The sequence below is a fragment of the Taudactylus pleione genome, unplaced genomic scaffold, assembly GCF_031769625.1.
Source record: "Taudactylus pleione unplaced genomic scaffold, aTauple2 ptg000095l, whole genome shotgun sequence".
Lineage (NCBI taxonomy): Eukaryota > Metazoa > Chordata > Amphibia > Anura > Myobatrachidae > Taudactylus > Taudactylus pleione.
The window spans coordinates 36,052,798-36,075,555 of record NW_028284497.1 but is presented as its reverse complement, the minus strand read 5'-3'; the positions used below and the strand labels follow the sequence as shown (position 1 = coordinate 36,075,555).

Below are 22,758 nucleotides of genomic sequence, written 5' to 3'. Positions count from 1 at the left end.
CTGCTTAGGACATTCTCATTATATTGATGTTTGGATAGTTTGATGCGATTGTGTATAATTAGTGTACTGCAAATGATGCTTTGTTCTGGCTCTATATATTAACAATACCTGCAAATGGTGACACCTTTTGTATTGTACAGTATTGTTACTTCGCGCAGCGATACAAATGAAGATACAGTCAGTACTCATCAAAAATATCTTTTGATCCACAAGTTGCAGATTTGTGTGGCACTTCTTACTGCTTTTCCTAAGGAAAATCTGTATCATTCACATTAAAAAACATATTTTGGACTTCTGATAGACTATACTGTATGTGTATTTAACTCAGGAGAAATGTTAGTGAAAGTTTGCCAAGTAACACACTTAGGCCCTCATTCAGAGCCGTTCGCTATTTGTGGTCGCTCGTTTAAAAACAAGGGGTGGCTATTCAAATGATCCGTACGCACATTGCAGTCTGTTCACACCTCTAAGTCTGAACGAGCGAGCAAAACATACGCTCGTTTATTTGTTAAAAACGCCCCCTGGCCGCTCGCATCCTACGTCATGTCCGCTATTTATTAGATTAATCGAGTACATCGACCAGCGTATGAACTGCTCGCTATTCTTGTGGTTGGTGTTTGCTACCACAAATTTGCGAGCAGTTCTGGCTATAAAATAACCCAGTGACGTGGTCATTGACGCTGCTGTTTTAAATATGCACACCCATAAAACGCCCGTTTTGACCTTTAAGCACGCCTGCGTTCGGATCTCCACTCCCCATTTTCAAGCACCTTCCCCTGTTACCACCCACATACGCCTCATTCTGTCACTCAAAATAGCAGGCACTCGCTATATTGCGTACCAACGATTTTCGGCCGCACTGACTGGTTCGCGCATGCGTACTAAAAACCGTACGCATGCGCAGATGTGCAAACATCGCTCGGAACGAGCGTACTGCCGCTAACGAGCGGCTCTGAATGAGGGCCTTAGATATTGTTTTCTCTGACATAATAACTGCTTGACAAATGACACTCATTGAAAAGCAGTAAAAAAGTTAAATTTGTTCCTTGAAGAGTTTAATGAATATACCGATATCACAAAAAAATCCTGTGTATAGGATGTCTAAACCTAGACAGCTAATTATACTAATGAAAAGTACAGAACAAATTGTGTTTTGTACCAGTCAGTGTGTTTGTAAAAATTAGGGATGTGCAGTTCAGTTCTCCAGAAATCCGAATCCACCCGAATTTTGTGAATCCAGAGAGATCCGAGTCGCGGTTCTGAAGTTCCTGCGGTTTGGAATTCGGATTTGAAACCAAATTTCAGGCTTTGGATTGCAAAAATTACATGATTTTATCTGTTTTTAAAAACTTTAAAAAAAAAATTTACATCCAAGTCATACTGCTCATGTGTCAAGGTACATTACTGTAGTCGTGCTAGTAACTTTTTACACCCAGTGTGATTGACAGGGAACATTTGGGAGATATAACGGGAAGTGTCAGAAAAGAACTTAGGCGTGTCACAACCATTTTGGAGGGGTGTCACACCCTGCATCTGCGATCCCGCACACAATAAATATGGCTTCGGTGTCTAAGTTCCCTTGGCCATTCTGTGGCACCATAGGGTCACTCAGGACTGCGAATGATGAGGCAACATTTTATGCAGATACTTGGATTTGCAAAGCTGCAGGTGGGCAGCTCATTACATCTCCCAGCATCTGTAAAATGTGCATATTTTCACATTCGCAGCAATAATGGCATTAGAGCAGAGCCATACTAGACTTTTTGGTGCTCTGTGCCAGAAAGAGCATTGGTGGCCCCCTATTTTTTAAATAGGAATATAGGGCCATGGCCTCATGGGGAAGAGCTAGGGAAGAGGTAGGGGAGGCCAGGAGATGCTTGGGATAAAATAAGAGGAAGCTACAAGTGAGATTGATAATAAATAGGAACACTGACAGGCCCAAACAGCACCCTCTGCCCTGCGGTGCCCTATGCAATGGCACTGGTCGCACAACCCTAGTAATGGCCCTGCATTAGTGTACATCTCTGAATCAGGCTCTATGCTTACTAGCTAATAGTGCTGACTGTTTTTTAAATTTTAGTGCATTTTCACAAATATAGAAAGTTGCTATCACAATACATTGATAAGCAATGAGATAGACTTATGCTACTTACAGTGCAAGCACAGTAAAAAAAATATATATATTGTAATAGAAGCACTGGAAAAGTTTGGAATGGCTTCTATGTGTGTCCCAGATTCCTGTCCTATGTGTTTTGAAACCCCCAGGAGATGTCTGCTTGACAAAACAGACTAGAAATGTCGGCTTTGGTGAAAAGCCAGAATGGTTCCTGGGGGTGTGGATGTGAGGAGAGGTAGGGCTTCATCCACAGGCCACTGGTAGCAGGCTCATTAGGGCTTGCACCTGGAAATGGCTGATATAAGCTGGGTTTAGTTGTGGCTGTGGGTCTCACACCTGGGAGAGCAGGCCCACAGGCTAGCTTGCTCTGAGACACTGTTTGATACAAACCTGTTAGTACTGTAAACGTGAACTTGTTTAGTGTTCTGATATTGAGGGAACTACTGTCTAGTTAGAGCCCAGATGGGCTATGATTTTGTTTATGTGTCTGGTACAATCGAGACTGGTTCCATCCAGCTTGCACGAGAACCCCAGAACTGTGTCCTGTTTCTCCAGCTACTGGGTGTGTAAAGAGGGAGTCCATCTACCCAGGAGAGGGACCCCTATCCTGACTGTGTCACAATTGGTGGAGAATGCGGACAATCACACACTGAAATTGCAGCAAGGAAAAAATTTCCTTTAAAAATTTAAAGGGACAGACATGAGATTATGGAATCCATGAAGGTGGCATCAGCAGATGCTCAGAGACACCAGGTTCTGCTTTCAGCCTACCCATAAAGACAACATGGAGGACATTGTAAAAGACTTTCTTCAGGCTACGTCCACTCAGCAAGATGATACCAGGGCTCATCAGGAAGCTATCAGAGCTCAGCAAGAATACACCCAGGTGCAACTATTAGGCCTTGGAGGCAGCCCAGAGGCAACAACAAGTCACAATCGAGGAAACCCACCAGGCCATAGCAGAAAACAGCAAGGCCATAAAAGAGGTGGTGCAACACCTAGTAGCCTGGTCTGGAGATGCTTCAACTGACCCTCCAACCCACACTCGCTCCATACGCGTAAATCATTTTTTAATAGAAGATGACTCCAAGTGATGATGTGGAGGCATATCTTATGGCCTTTGAGAGAACCGCAGAAAGGGAGAGTTGGCCCAAAGGAACAGTGGGCAAGTCTTGTGGCACCCTTCCTGTTTGGAGAACCACAAAAGGCCTTCTATGATTTGTGCCTGGCTGATGCAAAGGACTATGTAAAGCTAAAACGGGAGATCATAACTCGCTTGGGAGTCACCACATTTGTTCGCGCCCAACGAGTCCACCGCTGGGATTTCCAAATGGAAAAGCCTCCATGCTCACAGATGCATGACCTTGTCCATCTAACCACAAAATGGCTACAGCCTGAGACACTAACAGGACCACAGATCGTGGAAAGAGTCATGATGGACCAGTATCTGCGATTACTACCTGCAACTCTGTGCAAGTGGGTGAGCCATGCAGGCCCTAAGTCCACAGACCAGTTAGTTGAACTGGTGGAGAGGTACATGGTGGTTGAGGAGCTGTTGAGTCGGTGTCGAACCTGGAGACAGGCCAGGAAGGCTCCTACCCCATAAAAGAATAGATAATAGTGTGATTCAGTGTTTCCGATGTGGTGGTTTTGGGCATATTGCGCCTAATTGGTCACTTACCTCCGAACCTATGCAATGTGATACTGCTCATGTGAACCGCAGGGGGTCTTTCTTTGCACAGCCAGCCTGTACTGCTGACCGGTAGGCTGAGACAGATAAGCACATGTGTGTACTCACTGTAGAAGGCAACTGAGTAGAGGCTCTGTTAGATTCTGGTTGCCTGATTACACTTATGAAAGCTGAAATGGTAAACCCCTTTAAGCATAAGGGGAAAACCGTTGGTGTGACCTGCATACATGGGGACGCTCACTATTATGTTACTGTGGAAGTGAACATAGAAACACCATGTGGTTTCGCGATAGTCTCTGTAGGTTTGGTACATGGCTTAATGTGTGATGCAATATTGGGGAGAGACTTTGCTCACTTCTGGAAGTTGTGGGAAAGCCATTTTTTTACAGAGGTAAACCACCCTGACCCATTTGAGAAGGTTACTGATGTAGTTGCAAAGCAAATTTCTTCAGGGTCGGAGGTGCTCCCTTTTTCTAGTATAATTGGCGAACTAGAGAATGCAGACCATGATGGTGGCTCACCAAGTGATGTGCCTCCCACTGAGGTAGGAAGTGTTCTTGAGCCAGTTGATCATCTGCCTGATTTAGAGCTCAGAAGAGAGGTTTTTGCCGTGGAGCAGTTAAATGACCCTACTCTGGTAAAAGCCAGGGAGAATGTCAAAGTGATCGATGGTAAACCCATAGACTCTGATAGTCCTTTGTCATATCCTCACATGCCAGTATGTCAGGATTACTTGTATCAGGTGACTAAGAAAGATGAAGATATTGTGGAACAATGCATAGTTCCCAAACCATACAGAAGAATAGTGTTAGATCTGGCTCATGGTCATATAACAGCAGGCCACCTGGGGGTAGAGAAAACCACTGAGCAACTTTTGTGCATCCTGCCCTGAATGTCAGTATCATGCTCCCGGACCACATTTTAAAAGTCCAATAGTCCCATTACCTATTATAGAGGTGCCATTTGAAAGAATAGCTATGGATTTGGTTGCACCATTAATGAAGTCTGCATGGGGCCATCAATATATTTTGGTCATAATGGATTACGCTACCAGGTACCCGGAAGTGATACCATTGCACAATACGTCAACCAAGTCCATTGTTACAGAGATAGTCCATGTCTTTAGCAGGTTGGGAATACCTAAGGAAATACTGACTGACCAGGGTACCCCATTTATGTCAAAAGTCATGAAAGAGTTATGTCGCCTGTAAAAAATTGAGCAGTTAAGAACTTCGGTCTATCACCCCCAAACCGATGAGTTGGTGGAGAGGTTTAACAAGACGTTAAAACAAATGCTAAGAAAAATAGTCGACAAGGATGGTAGAGATTGGGATTACTTGTTGCCTTATTTGCTGTTGGCCATAAGAGAGGTTCTTCAATCCTCCACCAGGTTTTCACCTTTCAATTTGTTATATGGCATATACCCAAGGGGGTTACTAGATATTGCCAAAGAGACATGGGAGGGGCAGTCCAGTCCATATAAATCAGTTATTGAGCATGTTTCCCAAATGCAAGAAAGAATTGCTGCTGTGGTGACAATAGTGAGAGAGCACTTGGAACAGGCCCAACAGAAACAGCAGAAGGTATACAACCGCAATACTCGGTTACGCAACTTTGCTCCTGGGGACAGAGTGTTGGTTCCCACAGTAGAGAGTAAACTTTTGGCTAAACAGCAAGGACCCTTTGAAATTTTAGAAAAAGTGGGGCAGGTCAATTATAAAGTTTACCAGCCAAGGGAAAAGAAAGCCAGAACAAATATACCATGTAAATCTTATAAAACCCTGGAAGGATAGAGCAGCACTGTCAGCCGTCAGAGACCCTCCAGTAAACCCATGGCCCTTGGTTCCTGAAGTGACAGTGGCAAAAACTCTGTCAGCAATTCAACAGCAGGAAGTTAAAGAATTTCTGATCAGAAATAGGGTGCTGTTTTCTGACATACCAGGGAAAACCACGGTCATTAAACATGACATAATCACTGACCCAGGGGTTAAGGTTAACCTAAAGCCCTATAGGTTACCAGAAGCCCAAAGAGAATCGGTATAGAAAGAAATTTAAAAAATGTTAGAGTTGGATGTAATTGAAGAATCGCATAGTGAGTGGTCAAGTCCCATTGTGCTTATTCCAAAGCCTGACGGGAGTATGCGTTTCTGCAATGACTTCCGGAAATTGAACAGTGTGTCAAAGTTCGATGCCTACACAATGCCTAGGGTGGATGAACTATTTGAAATGCTAGGGACAGCCAGATATTTAACCACTCTTGACTTAACCAAAGGGTATTTTCAAGTGCCGTTAACTGAGAATGCTATGAGAAAAGACAGCTTTTTCTGCACTGGAGGGGTTGTTTCAATACAAGATGTTGCCCTTTGGGCTACATGGGGCACCTGCTACCTTTCAAAGAATGATGGATAGGATTCTAAGGCCCCATAGACAGTATGCTGCTGCTTATCTGGATGATGTGGTCATTCATAGTCCAGATTGGCAGTCTCACTTGCCCAGAGTACAAGCAGTGTTGGACTCCATCTATAAGGCAGGTTTGACAGCCAACCCAAAAAAGTGTTGTCTAGGGATGGAAGAAGTAAAGTATCTTTGTATACACCATTGGTAGAGGTTTGATAAAGCTACACCTTAATAAGATTGAGGCAATACAAAACTGGCCATGACCCCTGAATAAGAAGCCGGTGAGAGCCTTCTTAGGGATTACTGGGTATTATAGGAGGTTTATACCCAATTTTGCCACCATTGCAGTCTCACTGACTGACCCTACCAAAGGCAAGCAGAAAGTCATGGTGGAATGGGGCCCTGAAGCAGAGAAGGCTTTTCAGGAGTTGAAAATAGCATTGTGTTCCCAACCAGTTCTGGCGACTCCTGATTTTGACAGGGAGTTTCTTGTGCAAACTGATGCATCAGAAGTATGTATAGGAACAGTCCTGTCCCAGAGAAAGGAAGGCGAGGAGCACCCTATTTTTTACCTAAGCATGAAATTAAATGTACATGAGAGAAACTATGCTACAGTTGAGAAGGAAGCGCTGGCCATAAAATGGGCATTGGAAACTCTCAGTTACTACCTGGTGGGAAGGAAATTCAGGCTGATCACTGACCATGCCCCATTAAAGTGGATGTCAGAGAACAAGGAGAGCAATGGGAGAATAACAAGGTGGTTCTTGGCATTGCAAAACTTTACATTTATGGTAGAACACAGGTCAGGAAGCCAGCTGGCCAATGCAGATGCAAAGGGGGGGATATGTGATAGAAGCACTGGAAAAGTTTGGAATGGCTTCTTTGTGTGTCCCAGATTCCTGTCCTATGTGTTTTGAAACCCCCAGGAGAAGTCTGTTTGACAAAACAGACTAGAAATTTTGGCTTTGGCGAAAAGCCAGAATGGGTCCTGGGGGTGTGGATGTGAGGAGAGGGAGGGCTCCATCCACAGGCCACTCCAGGTGTTGGGCCTTTCAACCTGGTAGCAGGCTCATTAGGGCTTGCTCCTGGAAATGACTGATATAAGCTGGGTTTAGTTGTGGCTGTGGGTCTCACACCAGGGAGAGCAGGCCCGCAGGCTAGCTTGCTCTGAAACACTGTTTGATACAAACCTGTAAGTACTGTGGATGTGAACTTGTTTAGTGTTCTGATAGTGAGGGAACCTACTGTCTAGTTAGAGCACAGATGGGCTAGGATTTTGTTTATGTTTTATTTTGTTTATGTGTCTGGTACAATAAAGACTGGCTCCATCCAGTTTGCACGAGAACCCCAGAACTGTGTCCTGTTTCTCCGGCTGCTGTGTGTGTAAAGAGGGAGTCCATCTACCCCAGGAGAGGGACCCCTATCCCGACTGTGTCACAATATATATATATATATATATATATATATATAGAGAGAGCACTAGTACAGTGTGTTTGGAAAATACACTGGATGGGATTAATGAAGTGATATTTTTCTCTTTTCAGCATGCTACATTCAGTAGGACCAAGAATCCCAGAAAAGAATGGAATTTCCGTGGCAGATTCAAAAACCAAGATGTGAGGGGGCACCAATGAATTTGTGTCAGAATTTGCAATTAGGCACCTTTGTGCAAATCTAAATGCTCTGCTCACCCAGATGCTTTGCAAGTTCTGAAAAAACCTTTAGCATATGTCAAACAATTAGGTATAGTTTTATAAACTATTTGGAGATACTAAGTTCACCTTAATGTTTTAAACCAGTGGTTCCCAAACTTTTTTGAATCACTGCACCCTAGAGTATCAGCATTGTTTTCCTGGCACCCCTAAGCTAAAAGTGTGTTATTATGAAATTCAGAAAAAAATGTAGTAAAGTAGTAAAGTGAAGTAAATTGTTCTTGGTGATGGACATGTTTGCGCTTCTGTTTGTCGACATATTTACATTACATTGATCATAAATAATTTGATTTGGTGCTGGACCACCAACCTGAGGCACCCCTGAAAGTGTCCCAAGGAACACCAGGGTGACACGGCGCACCGTTCGGGAACCAGTGTTTTAAACAGTAAGCTACTGTGTTATTCAATAATGTAATTCATAAAAAGGTTACATTCATTTTTCATGTGTACTGCCTAAGCATTGCATTATCATAAAAAATAGTATAAAATCATAAAAGTCAAACAATGAAACAACATGATGTCAGATCACTAGTAGTATAACATTATTAACCATTCACACTTGTTCAGCATCAAAGTACATGCATGGCTTTAAACAAGAATATCAATAAGATGGTGTGATTATGAATTTTTTATTTTACATTTTATATGTCTTTGATCAATCAGCCACCTTTCACTGATCCTAGTATGCTTTCTGACTACTAAGTATGGAAGTGCTTTCTCTCTATGTTTGTGAATTGAATGACCAAAGAAATTGGATATTTTAAGTTTATTCTCATATAATTTCTAGTCCAATACAAAATCTCACCCATTGCTACCTACTGACCCATTTTGTTACATCTATGTCTGTCTGTCCATGTGGTCAACTAATCTTTAGGTTCCTTCAACCTTGTTTCTTCTCTATCCCAAATGCTTGTACCAATGTTTAAATGTGTTTATTCATTTATTCATTTATTCATACATAAATGAATGCGGGAGATATAATCATGTAATATAATTAAATATTGCTAAAAGAATCTGTGAGTATTACTCATTAAGAATTTATGAAGTATATGTGTGTGAATCTCTTAAACCAAATTTAGCATTTAAGTCTGAGTAATAAAACAGAACCTTGGCACATATCTGGATAATAACAAGACATATTTTATAACTTTTTTCACTTACACATGTTTAGGTAAGTTCTAAACTAATTTTAAAGTCTCAGGGTATTATAAGGAATAATAATGCATCTACATTGTAGGCTGTCATACATGCATCTTTCTCACCACCTGTGTGGTATATTTTGTTGACCGCATAATGTCAACAAGTGTCAAATATCGACATTCACAAAATCATACATAATGTCAGCATTGCCAGAATGTTAACATTGTGAATGTCAACAGTTGGCATCTCGACAATGTGATTTTCCATTGTACTTTACTCTGTACATAACTCTAACTGTAACCATAATCCTAACCCACTGTCTAACCCCAATCTAACCCTAATCGCTTCCTATACCTACCCTAATCTAACCCTAACCATAAAATTGGGTGTTGATATTGAGCCTGTTGACATTCACAATGTCAACATTTTGACAATGACAACATTGTGTCATTGTCAACATTGTGAATGTCAACATAATTAATTTCGACATTATGTACTGTATGTGTTGACATCCTGATTGTCAACAATTATGTTGAACTTGATGTACTGTCAACTTTCTGAATGTGGACTTTCTGATGGTCGACAAATTGGTTACATACGATCATTACTGCTTAACAGTCTATTCACACTATTTGTGAAGGACAAAATGTTTACATGCATTACAGTTATTACATATTCAACATTAAACCCAATCCTGTCAAACCAGCTCATTAGTATAATTCCAAAAAGTGGTACAGAGTAGGATCTCCCTTTGTCATGGCAACAACTAGAATAAAAATGATAAACTGTAAGATCGGCACAACACTTCAATGCAGCACTCAGCTCTCAACAAGAAAACACCAATTCAGAATTCATACATAAAACAATGAGAGAGCCAGAAATTACGCTTAGGAGTTGTCCCTCATAGGTACTTCTTCAACGTATCTATTTTTTCTCCCAGTGTACTCCAGATATTCGTATATGTGAAATAAAGCAGACAGTGGACCCAATCAGGGGCAGTATATCCTGACCACACATACCTTCACACATACCCCATGCTGAATACCCGGGTTCCATTCTATATGTGGTAATGTGAAAAGAGTTTTAACATCTGGTATGGATATGCTTTCCCATATTTTATTAGAGTTTTATAGTAAAGCATGATTTATTGGAATACACATTGTGTGTGTTTTTCTGCTTCAACCTGCATGCCCTAATGTGAAAGGGAGAAAGTTACAGGGAGGATAAAGATACTTTTATGCGTCTCTACATTGTCTTACTGATGTACGCATACAAGTAAGCAGACTGACATCTGCCTTGAAGGGTGTTGCCATTTCTCTTCAGTTGCCCCTTTGAGGAATACACTGGTGATTACAAGGGACTATTTCTATCATATAAATCTCTGGTTTTGGGACCTTTTTTAAATCAGAAAATAACTTTTATGATCATTGGTATTGACTTGGGTCCACTGTCTGTTTTATTTCATATATACAAATATCTGGAGTACAACGGGAGAAAAAGGAGATCCGTTGAAGAAGTACCTATGAGGGACAACTCCTAAGCACAATTTCTGGCTCTCTCATTGTTTTATGTATGGTAACAATTAGAGATGTGCGCTGACCCCCATGTTTTGGTTTTGGTTTTAAATCCGGATTCATCTTTGTTTTTTAGTTTTGCAAAATGACCCTCAAGCGTTTTGGTTTTGGAAAATCCCCCCCACACCAATACCATCAAAAGCCCTAAAACCAATTAGCTCTAAAGCTAAAAGACACACTGGGTCCTATTAAGCATGCTATATACTATATCTGGTGATGGCTTAATTTAAACCCCAGAGGATGCAATGGTCAGGCATATGCAGATGGACTCCCAGATCATAAACCTGGAAATCCATATTTCACAAAGGACAGCTCTTATTGGGAGAGATGTCCTTTGCGATTTTAGCCACAATTGTACAACCATACAGTGCTATTAATGCCGTTATGATTGCGATCAGTGGCTGGATGCCGGGCCAGCTCTAGGGGTGTTCGACCAGTGAGGTCGAACAGGGACGCCACCCATAGAGGGCGCACCCCTCCCCAACATCCCAATTTCAGTGGGACAGTACTGTCCCGCTGTTCCACCCATGGGCCGAAGTGGCTTGTGGGTGGTCAATTTGGTAGGGTGGGGACCCCCACCGCCGCAGCTGTGCGGCGGTGCTGGACCCCGGAATCTGAATGGATGGTTCGTGCAGCATCCATTCAGAGACAGGACAGGGCTGTGGAAAGCCCAGCTAGTGAGGCTCCCCTCAGCCTGATGTTATTTGGAGGCGTGTCATGCGAGCACACCTCCAAATAACATCATGTAGGGGGCGTCACCTATGGTAATTAGGCCACACACCCTTTTTCAGTCGCATGCGCAATGTTGGGGCGCACTTTAGAGATCCAGCACAAGGTGCTCTGACCCCTGGAACCGGCCCTGGCTGGATGCATCAGATGCAAAATGTGATGCTTGATGCATCCTACCCTATATTTGGGAGCTGTATATTAGTAAACTAATGGACTATTGACAAGTTTACATTGTTGGAGGTTGTATTCTGATCAGATGTTCCATAACCCCTTGTTTACTATACACACAGCTATCTTTAACACTGTTATAAAGTCAGCATACTAAATTTAGCTAGGTAATATTAGACCATTTGACTTGGATGTTTAGTATTAGTACGGGAAAGCGGAGGAGAGAATTTTATGGACAATTCTATCACTAAGGGGATGTCCTAGTAATGCTATCATGTGCAGGTTCAGATTAAAATGGGGTGGATGGGACTACAGCTCCAGATCTAGACATGAAAAATAAAACCATCATCATGACAACATGATTGGCCATAAAATTACATTTATATTTTGCTTTACAAAATGATGCTGTTTGTCTACTTTTACGCAGTTAGCGAGACATTGGGGCTGATAATGTAGGCAGGGCCGGAACTTGGGGTTGTCAACCTGTGTCTTCACACAAGGCACAGGACCCTGCATGTGATTTGCAGGGTGCCAGGGACGGCTGCCCCACCCCCATGGACATGATATAATGACTCACTGCCACCCTGTTATGGCACTGAATGTAGTTACTGGCTCCTCTACTTTTCACAATGGGCCCTTGATCATCTTCAGACCTAAGGCCATTTGACCCTTAATCTGACCCTGATAATGTGATTTCCCTTTCTCTTGTGGATTTACCAAGTGTGCAGTGACTGGACATTTACAATGTCACTAACAGTGAAAAGCCAGCCATAACAGTGCACTTAGAAACTTCTAAGAAGTTAATGGGAACATGGCATGTCCAGAATGGCAGTTTATATATAGCCCAAAAATTAGAATGGGTTGAATGTTATATAATTTGTACTCCTATTATCTAATATGAGAATTCTCTTTAGGAAACCATAAGGAGAATATTAGCATTGCTGATTTCGACATTAAGGGTCTGATTCTGAGTTGGGAGCAAATCAAACTAAGTGAGTAACTTTGCATCTGGAACAAACCATGTTGCAATGCAAGTGGTGCAAAATTATTTATTTTTTTTGTTTGCAGGGTAAATTCTAGTGATGCGCAGGTCCAGTTCCCACCTGAACTTTCAGATCCAAGGCGAGAACCGAGTTAGGCTCGGGTTTTCCCACATGACTCGGATCTCAAAACGAGGCAAAAACGTCATCCTCCCACTGTTGGATTCTTGTGAGTTTTGGATTCTATAAGGTCCCGGTGATCGGCAGCATTTTCATTCTGGGTGTGGATGGTGAACTGAACAGACATGTTGGAGTCACTGTCTGTGTCAGTGTGTTGTCCAACCTGTCCTGTCGGGGTCTGGGGCTGAAGGCTGCTGCTGTGTTGTCCATAAAGGGGTTGGGGCTGCAGTATATAAAGGTGGGCTTCAGTGGGTGCTGCAGCTGCTGTGTCACTTGTCCTGTCAATCAAAGGGCTGCTGCTGCTGTGTTATACATAAGGGCTGCTGCTGTGTTGTTGTCCTGTCCATCAAGGGGCTAGGGCTGCAGTCCATAAATGGGTGCTGTGTTGTCCAGAGGGGGTGCTCTGTCAATCAAGGGTGCTTTTCCCCATGTTAAAAAAAATAAAAGTGCTTTTTACTTTTTTTTTATGTGCGCGTTAGCAACTTAGCTGCGCTATTATTGTTAGGTGACACTGCCGGCCAGACCACAGTTTATTATCATCCATGTATTTGTTACTCTGCAGTTGGTCTGTCAGCACTCGGCAGGGGTGCTTTGTTGTCCATAATGAAGGGGTGCTGTCTGTGTTGTTCATCAAGGAGCTGCTGCCTCATTCAGGGGTGCTCTTCCCCAGTGTAAAAAACAATAAAAGTGCTTTTTGTGTGAGTGTGTGTGTGTGTGTGTGTATGTGTTAGCAACTTAGCTGAGCTATTATTGCTTGGTGACACTGCTGGCCAGACCGCAGTTTATCGTCCATATATTTGTGACTCTGCAGGTGGTCTGTCCTCAGCAGGGTGCTTTGTTGTCCATAAAAAAGGGTGCTGTCTGTGTTGTTCATCAAGGGGCTGCTGCCTCATTCAGGGGTGCTCTTCCACAGTGTAAAAAAAATAAAAGCAAAATAAAATTAATATTATCAATCCACAAAAAATGTAAAAGAAAAAAAAAAATTTTGTGCGTGCATTAGCAACTTGGCTGTGCTATTATTGTTTGGTGATACTGCCAGCCAGACTGCAGTTTATCATCCATGTATTTGTGACTCTGCACTGCAGGTGGTCTATCTACACTAAGCAGAGGTGCTTTGTTTGTCCATAAAGAAGGGGTGCTGTCTATGTTGCTCATCAAGGGTCTGCAGCCTTGTTCAGGGGAGCTCTTTCCCAGTGTTGAAAAAAATATTGTTTGGTGACACTGCAGGTCAGACAACAGTGTAAGTTTGTTGATATGGAGGATGAACAAATGAGAGGAGACAGCAGGAACCACATACCAGTCTTGCAGCTGCTGCCAGCAGTCATGATGATGATGCAAGGCCATCAGCATCATCTACAAAGGCAGATGCCCAAGGGCTTAAGTCAGGACATTTAAAATCAAACAAGAAATGTTTTACAGTATTAAAGAAAAAAAAAGAAAAACTAAGTTAGCTGCAGAGAAATTAAAAATTGACAATATGTAATTTATTACACGAAGTGGCAAGGAAAGGATAAGGCTTTGGCCTTTATTTGTGCAAGGGGGTTCTGCATCTTATGATGATGTAGGCCCTTCTCCTTGTAAAAGTGTAAAAAAAAATGTAAATCGCTAAGGCACATGAACCAACTGGGTGCTCAGAAATGTCACAGATCCCCGAGGAGAGTCCAAGTGTGTCTGCAGTTACCATGTGTGAGCCTGACCTTTCTAATACTGTACTTGAAGAGGATCCTCCTTCCACCATTTGTGTGCCCTCTGCAAATGTGGGGATGAGTAGCACAAGTCAACATGCTGACATAGAAAATGAGGATGCTTCTGTGGAATTGTACCAGGAGGATGAGGAGATTTCTGTAGTTTGCGCTAACAAGGATGATGAGGATGTTGATATCGAGGATGTTGTTTGTGTAAATCAGGCAACAGTTGTTGCCCATGGTATGAAAAAGTACATTGTCACGCCAGGATAAAAGACACAAAAATCCAATTCTCATGTGTGGTATTATTTCCACCCAAATCTGAACAACAGTTGTCAAGCCTTCTGTAACATTTGCCAAGCAAGAGTGAGTAGAGGTAAGGACCTTAAACATCTAGGTACCTCCTCCCTGCTACGTCACTTGCAGCGCATTCATCAAATTCCAAATTGTTTGCAAAATTCAGAAACTTTGGCTAAAAACTTAACAATAAGTCCAGTGTCACCTAGCTGCTCCCTTCTCTCTGTTAGATCGAAGCACCTGCAATCTCCACCACCAACACCTGCATCATCAACATCCTCAATCATAATTGAAAGTAGTCCTGCTGCATCCAATTTCATAAGCATGACTGACTCCTCTCCTATCCGTGATTCCTTAGAAGGATCCTGAGTACTATGCCTGTTGCTGCTGCTGTTGCTGTGAGTGGATCTTCATCCCAGAAGGGGACCAGGAAGAATACTACTTTTAGCAGTTTAATAAAACAATTAACTGTCAAACAATCCTTTGCAAGGGGAACAAGTATGACAGCAGTCATCCAGTTGCACAGTGGTGTCCTCTGAAATGCCATTGTACCCACTGTACACTTAACCACAGATATGTGGACAAGCAGGACATGGCAAACTAAAGATCACATGACTGTGACAGCCCACTGGGCAGTTGTATTGCCTCCAACAGTGCAAACACAAACAGCAGCAGCATCTAACAAATGCCAGCTCATTCAGAAGCAGGCTACTCTGTGTATCACTGGTTTCACTAAGAGGCATACCAAACTTCTTAGAAAAACTCAGGGAAATCATTGCAAAATGGCTTACCCTGCTTGGATTCTCCTTGGGATTTGTGATTTCTGACAATGCCATCAATAATGTGAGAGCACTACATCTGAGTGAATTTGAACATGTCTCATGTTTTGCTCACAAAATTACTTTGGTTGTGCAACATTTTTTCAAAAATGACAGGAGCATGCAGGAGATGCTCTCGGTGGCTGAAAGATTTTGGGACATTTCCATATTCAGCAACTGTGTGCCAAAGATTGCAGCACCAGCAAGTACTGTTGAATTTGCCCTGCCATCAGCTGAAACAAGATGTAGTAACTAGGTGGAATTCAAACCTCTATATGCTTCAGCGGATGGAGGAACAGCAAAAGGCCATCATGGTCCTATGGCATAGGGAAAGGAGCAGGAATACACCTTAGTTAAGCTCAGTGGAGAATAAATTCAGTGTTGTGCAAGGTTTTCAAATCCTTTGAGCTTGCCACATGTGAAGTTAGTTCAGACACTGCCAGCTTGAGTCAGGTCATTCCCCTAATCAGACTTTTGCAAAAGCAGCTTTAGAAACTGAAGGAAGAGCTGGACAGAGTGATTCCGCTAAGTATATCAGACTTGTAGATCAAGCCCTTCATTTGCTTCGCCAGGATCCAAGTGTCATCAATCTCTTGAAATCAGGTAACTATATTTTGGTGACCATACTTGATCCTAGGTTTAAATCATACATTGTGTCTTTCTGACGACACAAATCTGAAGAGATGGTGAAAAAATTGTCAGCTCAAGTGGCATGTGACACGGCAGCATCTCCTCCTTCAGTTTCTGCGGCTGCAAGGAAAAAACTAAATTTTCCTAAGAAACCCTCTGCTGGTGATGCAGATCAGTTAGTAAAACCTAATTACATCTGGTTAGGTCTAAAAGAACTGCCTACAATGAGTGACATGTCTACCGTGACTTTGTCTGATATGGTCACCATTTAGAGAATGGTGGATGATTATTTTAGGGATAGCATCTAAATAGGCATGTCAGACAGTCCGTTTCACTACTGGCAGGAAAAAGATGCAATTTGGAGTCCCTTACACAAACTGGCTTTGCTTTACTTAAGTTTTCCACCCTCCAGTGTGTACTCTGAAAGAGTTTTCAGTACAGCCAGGAACCTTGTCAGTGATCGGTGTAGGAGGCTACTTCCCCAAAATGTGGAAAAGATGATGTTCATCAAAATGAAAATTCCACGAGGAAGTAAAAAAAATACAGATGCATCTGTAATGGTGGATTACAGCGGGGATGAATTAATATTGTGTGAAGATGATGTACACACTGAAGGGGATGATGATGATTATGATGATGAGGACATCTCATCTTACCTATGTTGAAAAGCCAGTTTGTGTATGGGATCATTGTAACCAATGTCAACTGCGCATTGGCAGCTTGTTTTGTGGGGGCCCAAAAAATCAATCATTTCATCCACAAGTGGCAGTCCGTGTCGCTGAAGTGATTGGTTTCGTAAATTGTGCATGTACTGTATATTTAAGGGTGGGAGAGCCCAAGTACAATTCCATCTTGCACCTCTTTTCTTTGAATTATGTGCTGTTTGGGGCATTGCTGCCAGATATTTTTAATTTTATAGTTTATGAATGTCCAGAAATTGTAATGGCCACAGATATCATCTTCTGTATGCCCCTTTCATTTTTTTTTTAATTCAGAACCACCAAGTTAATGGGGTGGTCAAATAATAGCAGCAGCAGCAGCAGCACAGAGCATCTTCCTGCCAGGATGTGTGCAATAAAGTGAAAATAAATTTCATACAAAAATTAGTTGTGTATGTTGGTCACATACATACATATTTACGCAGTGCGTAAAGCAGGTGGTAACCTGAAGCATGCCACCTGTTGACAAATAACTTCCAGTAGGCCCAGCAAACATCACAGATGCTGGGAGTTCTAGTTCAGCCGGAGAACTACAGGCTGCTTTCCTCTGATACATACACAGAAAGAAGAAAAAGGTAGGGCTAGTTATTGGGGCACACTTAGAAAATACTATTAAAATATAGCTTTTATTAAATATAAATTGATAGAATATAAGATACCAAAATCCCCCAAGAAAAAAAGAAAAAAAGGCAAGGTCATAAAATGTAATTGGATCTAAAAAGATCCAGAGGTACTCCTCTGGCGAAATATTTAACAATTTATCATCATTCCAATGGGTATGGGAATGTTTAGTCAAGAGTACTAAAGATGTTTAACTATAAATTAGGTAGAAAAAAATAGAAATATAGTTTGCAATGCTCTGCCAGTCGTCATTGGGGTCCCATATATTCCTCTTTAGCCTACGGCACCTGGTATTCCCTGGGGGTCTCCCCTCCAAGTACTAACCAGGCCTATCACCATTTGGCTTCCAAGATCAGACGAGATTGGGCATTTTAGTGATGTATGGCTGTAGTAGTAATTCCATGAGGAAAGGTAGATTACCCCCACCTAGGTCAGAGCAAGAGCACAACCAATTCATAAATGTAGGACTATCACAATGAGAAGTCCATTTATTTAATATAAAAAATTTTGTGTTCCAAAGAAAGTTTACGCATGAGCATACTTTAATTGTTACACATATATTTTGTGCACCAACGCTGCCAAATGAGTTGTACAGGCAAATGGATATTTTATGATTAATGAAATAGAATTATTTAGTGTGGATATCCCACTTGAATAAAATTTAATGCATTATATTTTTCTATCACATAAATCCAGATATCACATAATCCCCTATATGACGCACCCTTAGTGGAAATTATATGTCACAGAACAAAAGATTTCAACTGTTCATAGACATCACAAATGTCTTGAAAAACATCCTTCCACAATAAGAAAATTACATAGTGTATATATAACGTAGATAACCTGCTGTTAGTTTAGATTTAGAGCCAATAGAGTAAGGTTCACATACATTGTACATAAGAGCAATTACATACCATTAGCTACAAGATAATTCTAAAACAGGTGCATAGCATATAATCACATCAAGTCATTATATCCACATAGGTGTCTTGTATGTACTTCACCATAAATCCCTCTCAATAATTAAATATACATGTAACATACATAGAGAGACTAATTGTAAGACACGTCATGCTAGATGCAAATGCATATTACTGTGTCTCCACATTTGAGTCCAAATCGGATATCCACAGTAAAGAAATATGTACAATATCACACATGTCTTAAAAGGACCCTTTATCATAATATTTCAGTTTCCTGATTTACATACATAATAGGTGATCCGTCAGTTTAAAAAGGGACCAAAAAAAGAGAGAGAGGGGGGTGAAGTCACAAAGCAGCAGTTAGTATAATACTGGCTACAAAACATACTAGTTCTGAGGTAATTGTATATCATATAAAGTCACATAGGGTTAAAGTATCCATATGCGTGACATATGTATATCTCATCACATTTTTTAGAATATATGTGTAAACATGTATCTGGGAACTAAATCACAATGCATATACCTAGTACTGTGTCCCTTAAATATAGCTCCTATGATAGGTAGATTTCCCAAAGTTTTGGGAATATGAAACTTGGCAGCAGGAGATAAGTTGCCTGCTCCAAAGTTATGCCCATATGTAACTGGCATAAGTGTAAAGCCTCTTGGCTAATATGATACCATCCCCAAGTGGGAGCCCAGAATCCAGTCCATGCGCCGACCGTGCGCCATCTGCTTGGTGCTCCCGTTCTAGTGGTGGTTGAAAGAGGACGTGCGTTTTGCCCGGCTGAGGGCTTGTTCACCTCGTGTGTGTTACATCACACACAGCTGCTACTTAAATAGAGTAAATATTCATATCTCCCATCTTTTGGGAGATGTCATTGGATGTTGGGAAATTCTCTAGGGGATAGGCCACGCCCACCATTTACGTCCCCAAGTAGTCATGTGGCTGATCCACAGCCAATCTCAATGGGGGTGGAGTGAAGCATGCTGGTATCTGTAGTTTTATACCATATAGTTGCTAAATCGGAACCATAGCATAAAGCGCTACTAAACTAAGGCATGCTGGAATATAAAATATAATCTTTGCCCATAATTACTGATCATAGGATAATAATGATTTTAAAATGTATGTATTTATTTACAGGCAAAATTTCAAGCATTTAGAAAGATAGGGCGATGTTGGAGGGAATGGAGCATGCTGGTATTTGTAGTTTTGTTCCATATAGTTAGTGATTCGGATTATAAAGTAAAGCACTGATAACATGAGGCATATTGATATGAATAGTCTTAATCACATGATACCAATCAAAAATTATATTGGATTTAAAATATAATATATAAAAACATAAATATAATTCTTATTAATTTATATGAAAATTTATATGTAAAGAAAAAAATAAAAAAAGAGAGAGGAGGGGAGGGAAGGCGGGAGGGTTAGAAAATAAAACATATAATAGGGAGTATTATCCCCATACTTATTATTCTTGTGTTCAGTGTAGTTCCTATATCAAAATATCCTTTGAAACAAAAAGAAATTAATGTGTGCAGCTCTCCGTGAGAGTTTCTCGCTAGGAGTACAGTTTATAAACACAACTAATATAGTGTATTGTATAGTCAGCAAAGTGCTAAAATCTTAATAGCAGCTTATTAATCCCTTCTTACGCTGCTGCTTAATTATATAACCTTAGTGAGTAAACATTGTAATAGTGAAGAATAGGTGGATATAATGCCAGTATTGAAGAATACCAACTAAATTAAATATAAGTGCACAAACAAGCATAGGGCAGCATATATCAAAAGAACTGACCAAGTGATCAAGTATTGTCTAAATTTTATTAATCTTTCATATTCCTAGTTGTTCAGAGTCATGTCAATAGTACATTGATTTTACATTAGTAAATAAATAATACCACATAAATATAATAATTCTAATTCTTTTATGTGGAATACTCATTTCTTGACAACATATTGTAGTGAATATTCATTCCTCAGAACAGTGTATTAGACACAAGAGGTGCATAAAAAATAGTGAAAATATGTGAAATAATATGGTAAACATTATACCATTAATGGAACATATAAGTGAATTAAACATGATATGATCAACCAATAAAAATGAAAACAGTGAACAATTAGATACTTTTAATATATCTATTAAATTAGTGGTGGCGAGGCAGGGAGAAGTAATAAGTGGATCAATATATCCAATTAATTCTTATAGGTGATAAGTACACACGTGAAAAATATACACAAAAAAAGGGGGGTAAAACTAGTATAACAAAAGTGAAAAAAAGAAGAAAACGTGAAGGGAAAAAACGGGAGGAAAAGATAATAACATTCCTAAGCCCTTATTCCTAATATAGTGATGAATTCATAATATGATTTCATATGTGTATAGTATTAAAATTTATATCAAATATGTATTCACATCACTCTTATTTTATTCTGAAAAAATGAATCTGGCCATTTGCCAATAGTGTGTTTAAGCTCTAAAAAATCTCATGTGACTTCTTATAGTCAAAAAGTCCTGAAATATGAAATCATATATCTCCAAGGCAATTGCCAGGTACATAAGTTTGGTTTTTTATAGGAATACACTGTAATTTATGTATTCGTTCATCCCGTATGGATTTAGAGCACCCAATTTAAAAGTCCACATGCTTTCTCGTTTAATTAGTTCTTGTGTTAAATCACCTCCTCGAATGCCCATGTTGATCTTCTCTAAAACAGATGCCTGGAGTTCTTTATAATTATTATTGTGGCATGTATAAAAATGACGTGCAACCGATGTGAGTTTCTTGAATTTGGCTTTATCTGAGACAGCATTTCTTATTGTCCCAATGTGTTCAAGAACACGTAATTTCAGGTTTCTTGAGGTCATTCCAACGTACCTGAGATTGCAGCTGCAGGTCAGACAATATATCACACATGAGGTATTGCAGTTGATAAAGTCTCTAATTTTGATCTCAATTCCATATTTATCAGTCACTTTTTCTTGTTTTATCATATATGGGCATGCCTTGCAGGTCCCACAGGCATAGGATCCTTGTGTTTTATTGGCATCCTTAGGATATTTCACATAGTGACTATGTACAAGTTTAACTCTTAGGTTTTTGGACCGTCGCCAACCCATCGCTACCTTTTTATCCAAAATTGATGACAAATCTTTATCTAAGTGTAGGACTGGCCAATGCCGTTGGATAATGTACTGAATAATTCTCCATTCTTTATAGAAGTTGCCGATGAATCTTAATCCTTCCTTTTGTTTGCACAGTTGTTTTTCACAGTCATTGAATATCAACTTTTCTCTGGGTGTTTCAGAGATGCATGCTTGTGCTCATTTTATGCATCTCTTACTGTATCCTCTTTCTCTTAGCCTATTCTTAAGTTCCCGACTCTGTGTTTTAAATACATGTGCTTCAGAGCAGTTTCGTTTCAATCTTAGAAATTCCCCCTTAGGGAGGTTTTCAACTGTGGGGGGAAAATGTGCACTAGTTTGATATAATAAGCTGTTTGTTGCTGTTTCCTTCCTGTATAGTTCTGTTTGTATGATACCATCACTGGTTTTGTAGATTTTTAAGTCCAAGAAGGTGACAGATTTTTGACTGTAGACATGGGTAAGTTTGATGTTACTGTTATTTTTGTTAAGTTCTTGTATGAATTCAATGAGCAGGTCTTCTTCTCCCTCCCATATCATGAGGATGTCATCTATATACCTCCACCATCCTCCTATATATTGGGTATATTGTTCTCTCATTTCATTGAAGACAAATTCCCACTCCCACTTACCCATAAAGAGGTTGGCATATGTGGGGGCACAAGCTGCCCCCATTGCCGTTCCTCTTTTCTGTAAGTAAAAACGGTCCCCGAATGTAAAATAGTTCTTAGTCAAAATGAACTTCAGAAGGTCCAGAAGAAATTGGTGAAATTGACATGGTTCTTCCTTTTTAAGAAAGTATTCAATGGCCTGCAGGCCCAAGTCATGGTCAATGCAAGTATATAAAGACACCACGTCTAGGGTGACTAGATAATGATGTGCATCCAGTCTTATGTCGTGTAATTTCCTGAGAATATCGGCTGTATCCTGTATATAGGATGCTAATCCTAGTACGTGGTGCCGAAGATGGAGGTCAAGAAAACGACTTGCATTTTCGGATAATCCACCTAGTCCCGATATGATTGGTCTCCCGGGTGGTTCACAGATGTTTTTGTGAACTTTAGGTAGCAAATATAAAGTTGGTATTTTTGGATTGGACACCTTCAAGTACTCATGTTCTCGTTTAAGGATAATTCCTTCCTGTCTCGCTCTATCCAGTATGCCATCAAATATACTCATGTAGTTTTCTGTTGGATTAAAAGTGATTTTTTGGTAG

The 22,758-nt window shown here is 40.6% G+C and overlaps 1 pseudogene; it reads right to left on the bottom strand.

The window, feature by feature from the left end:
* Positions 1-17,731: 17,731 nt before the first annotated feature.
* On the bottom strand, positions 17,732-17,849 carry LOC148526733 (5S ribosomal RNA; annotated as a pseudogene).
* Between the last annotated feature and the right edge of the window lie 4,909 nt (positions 17,850-22,758).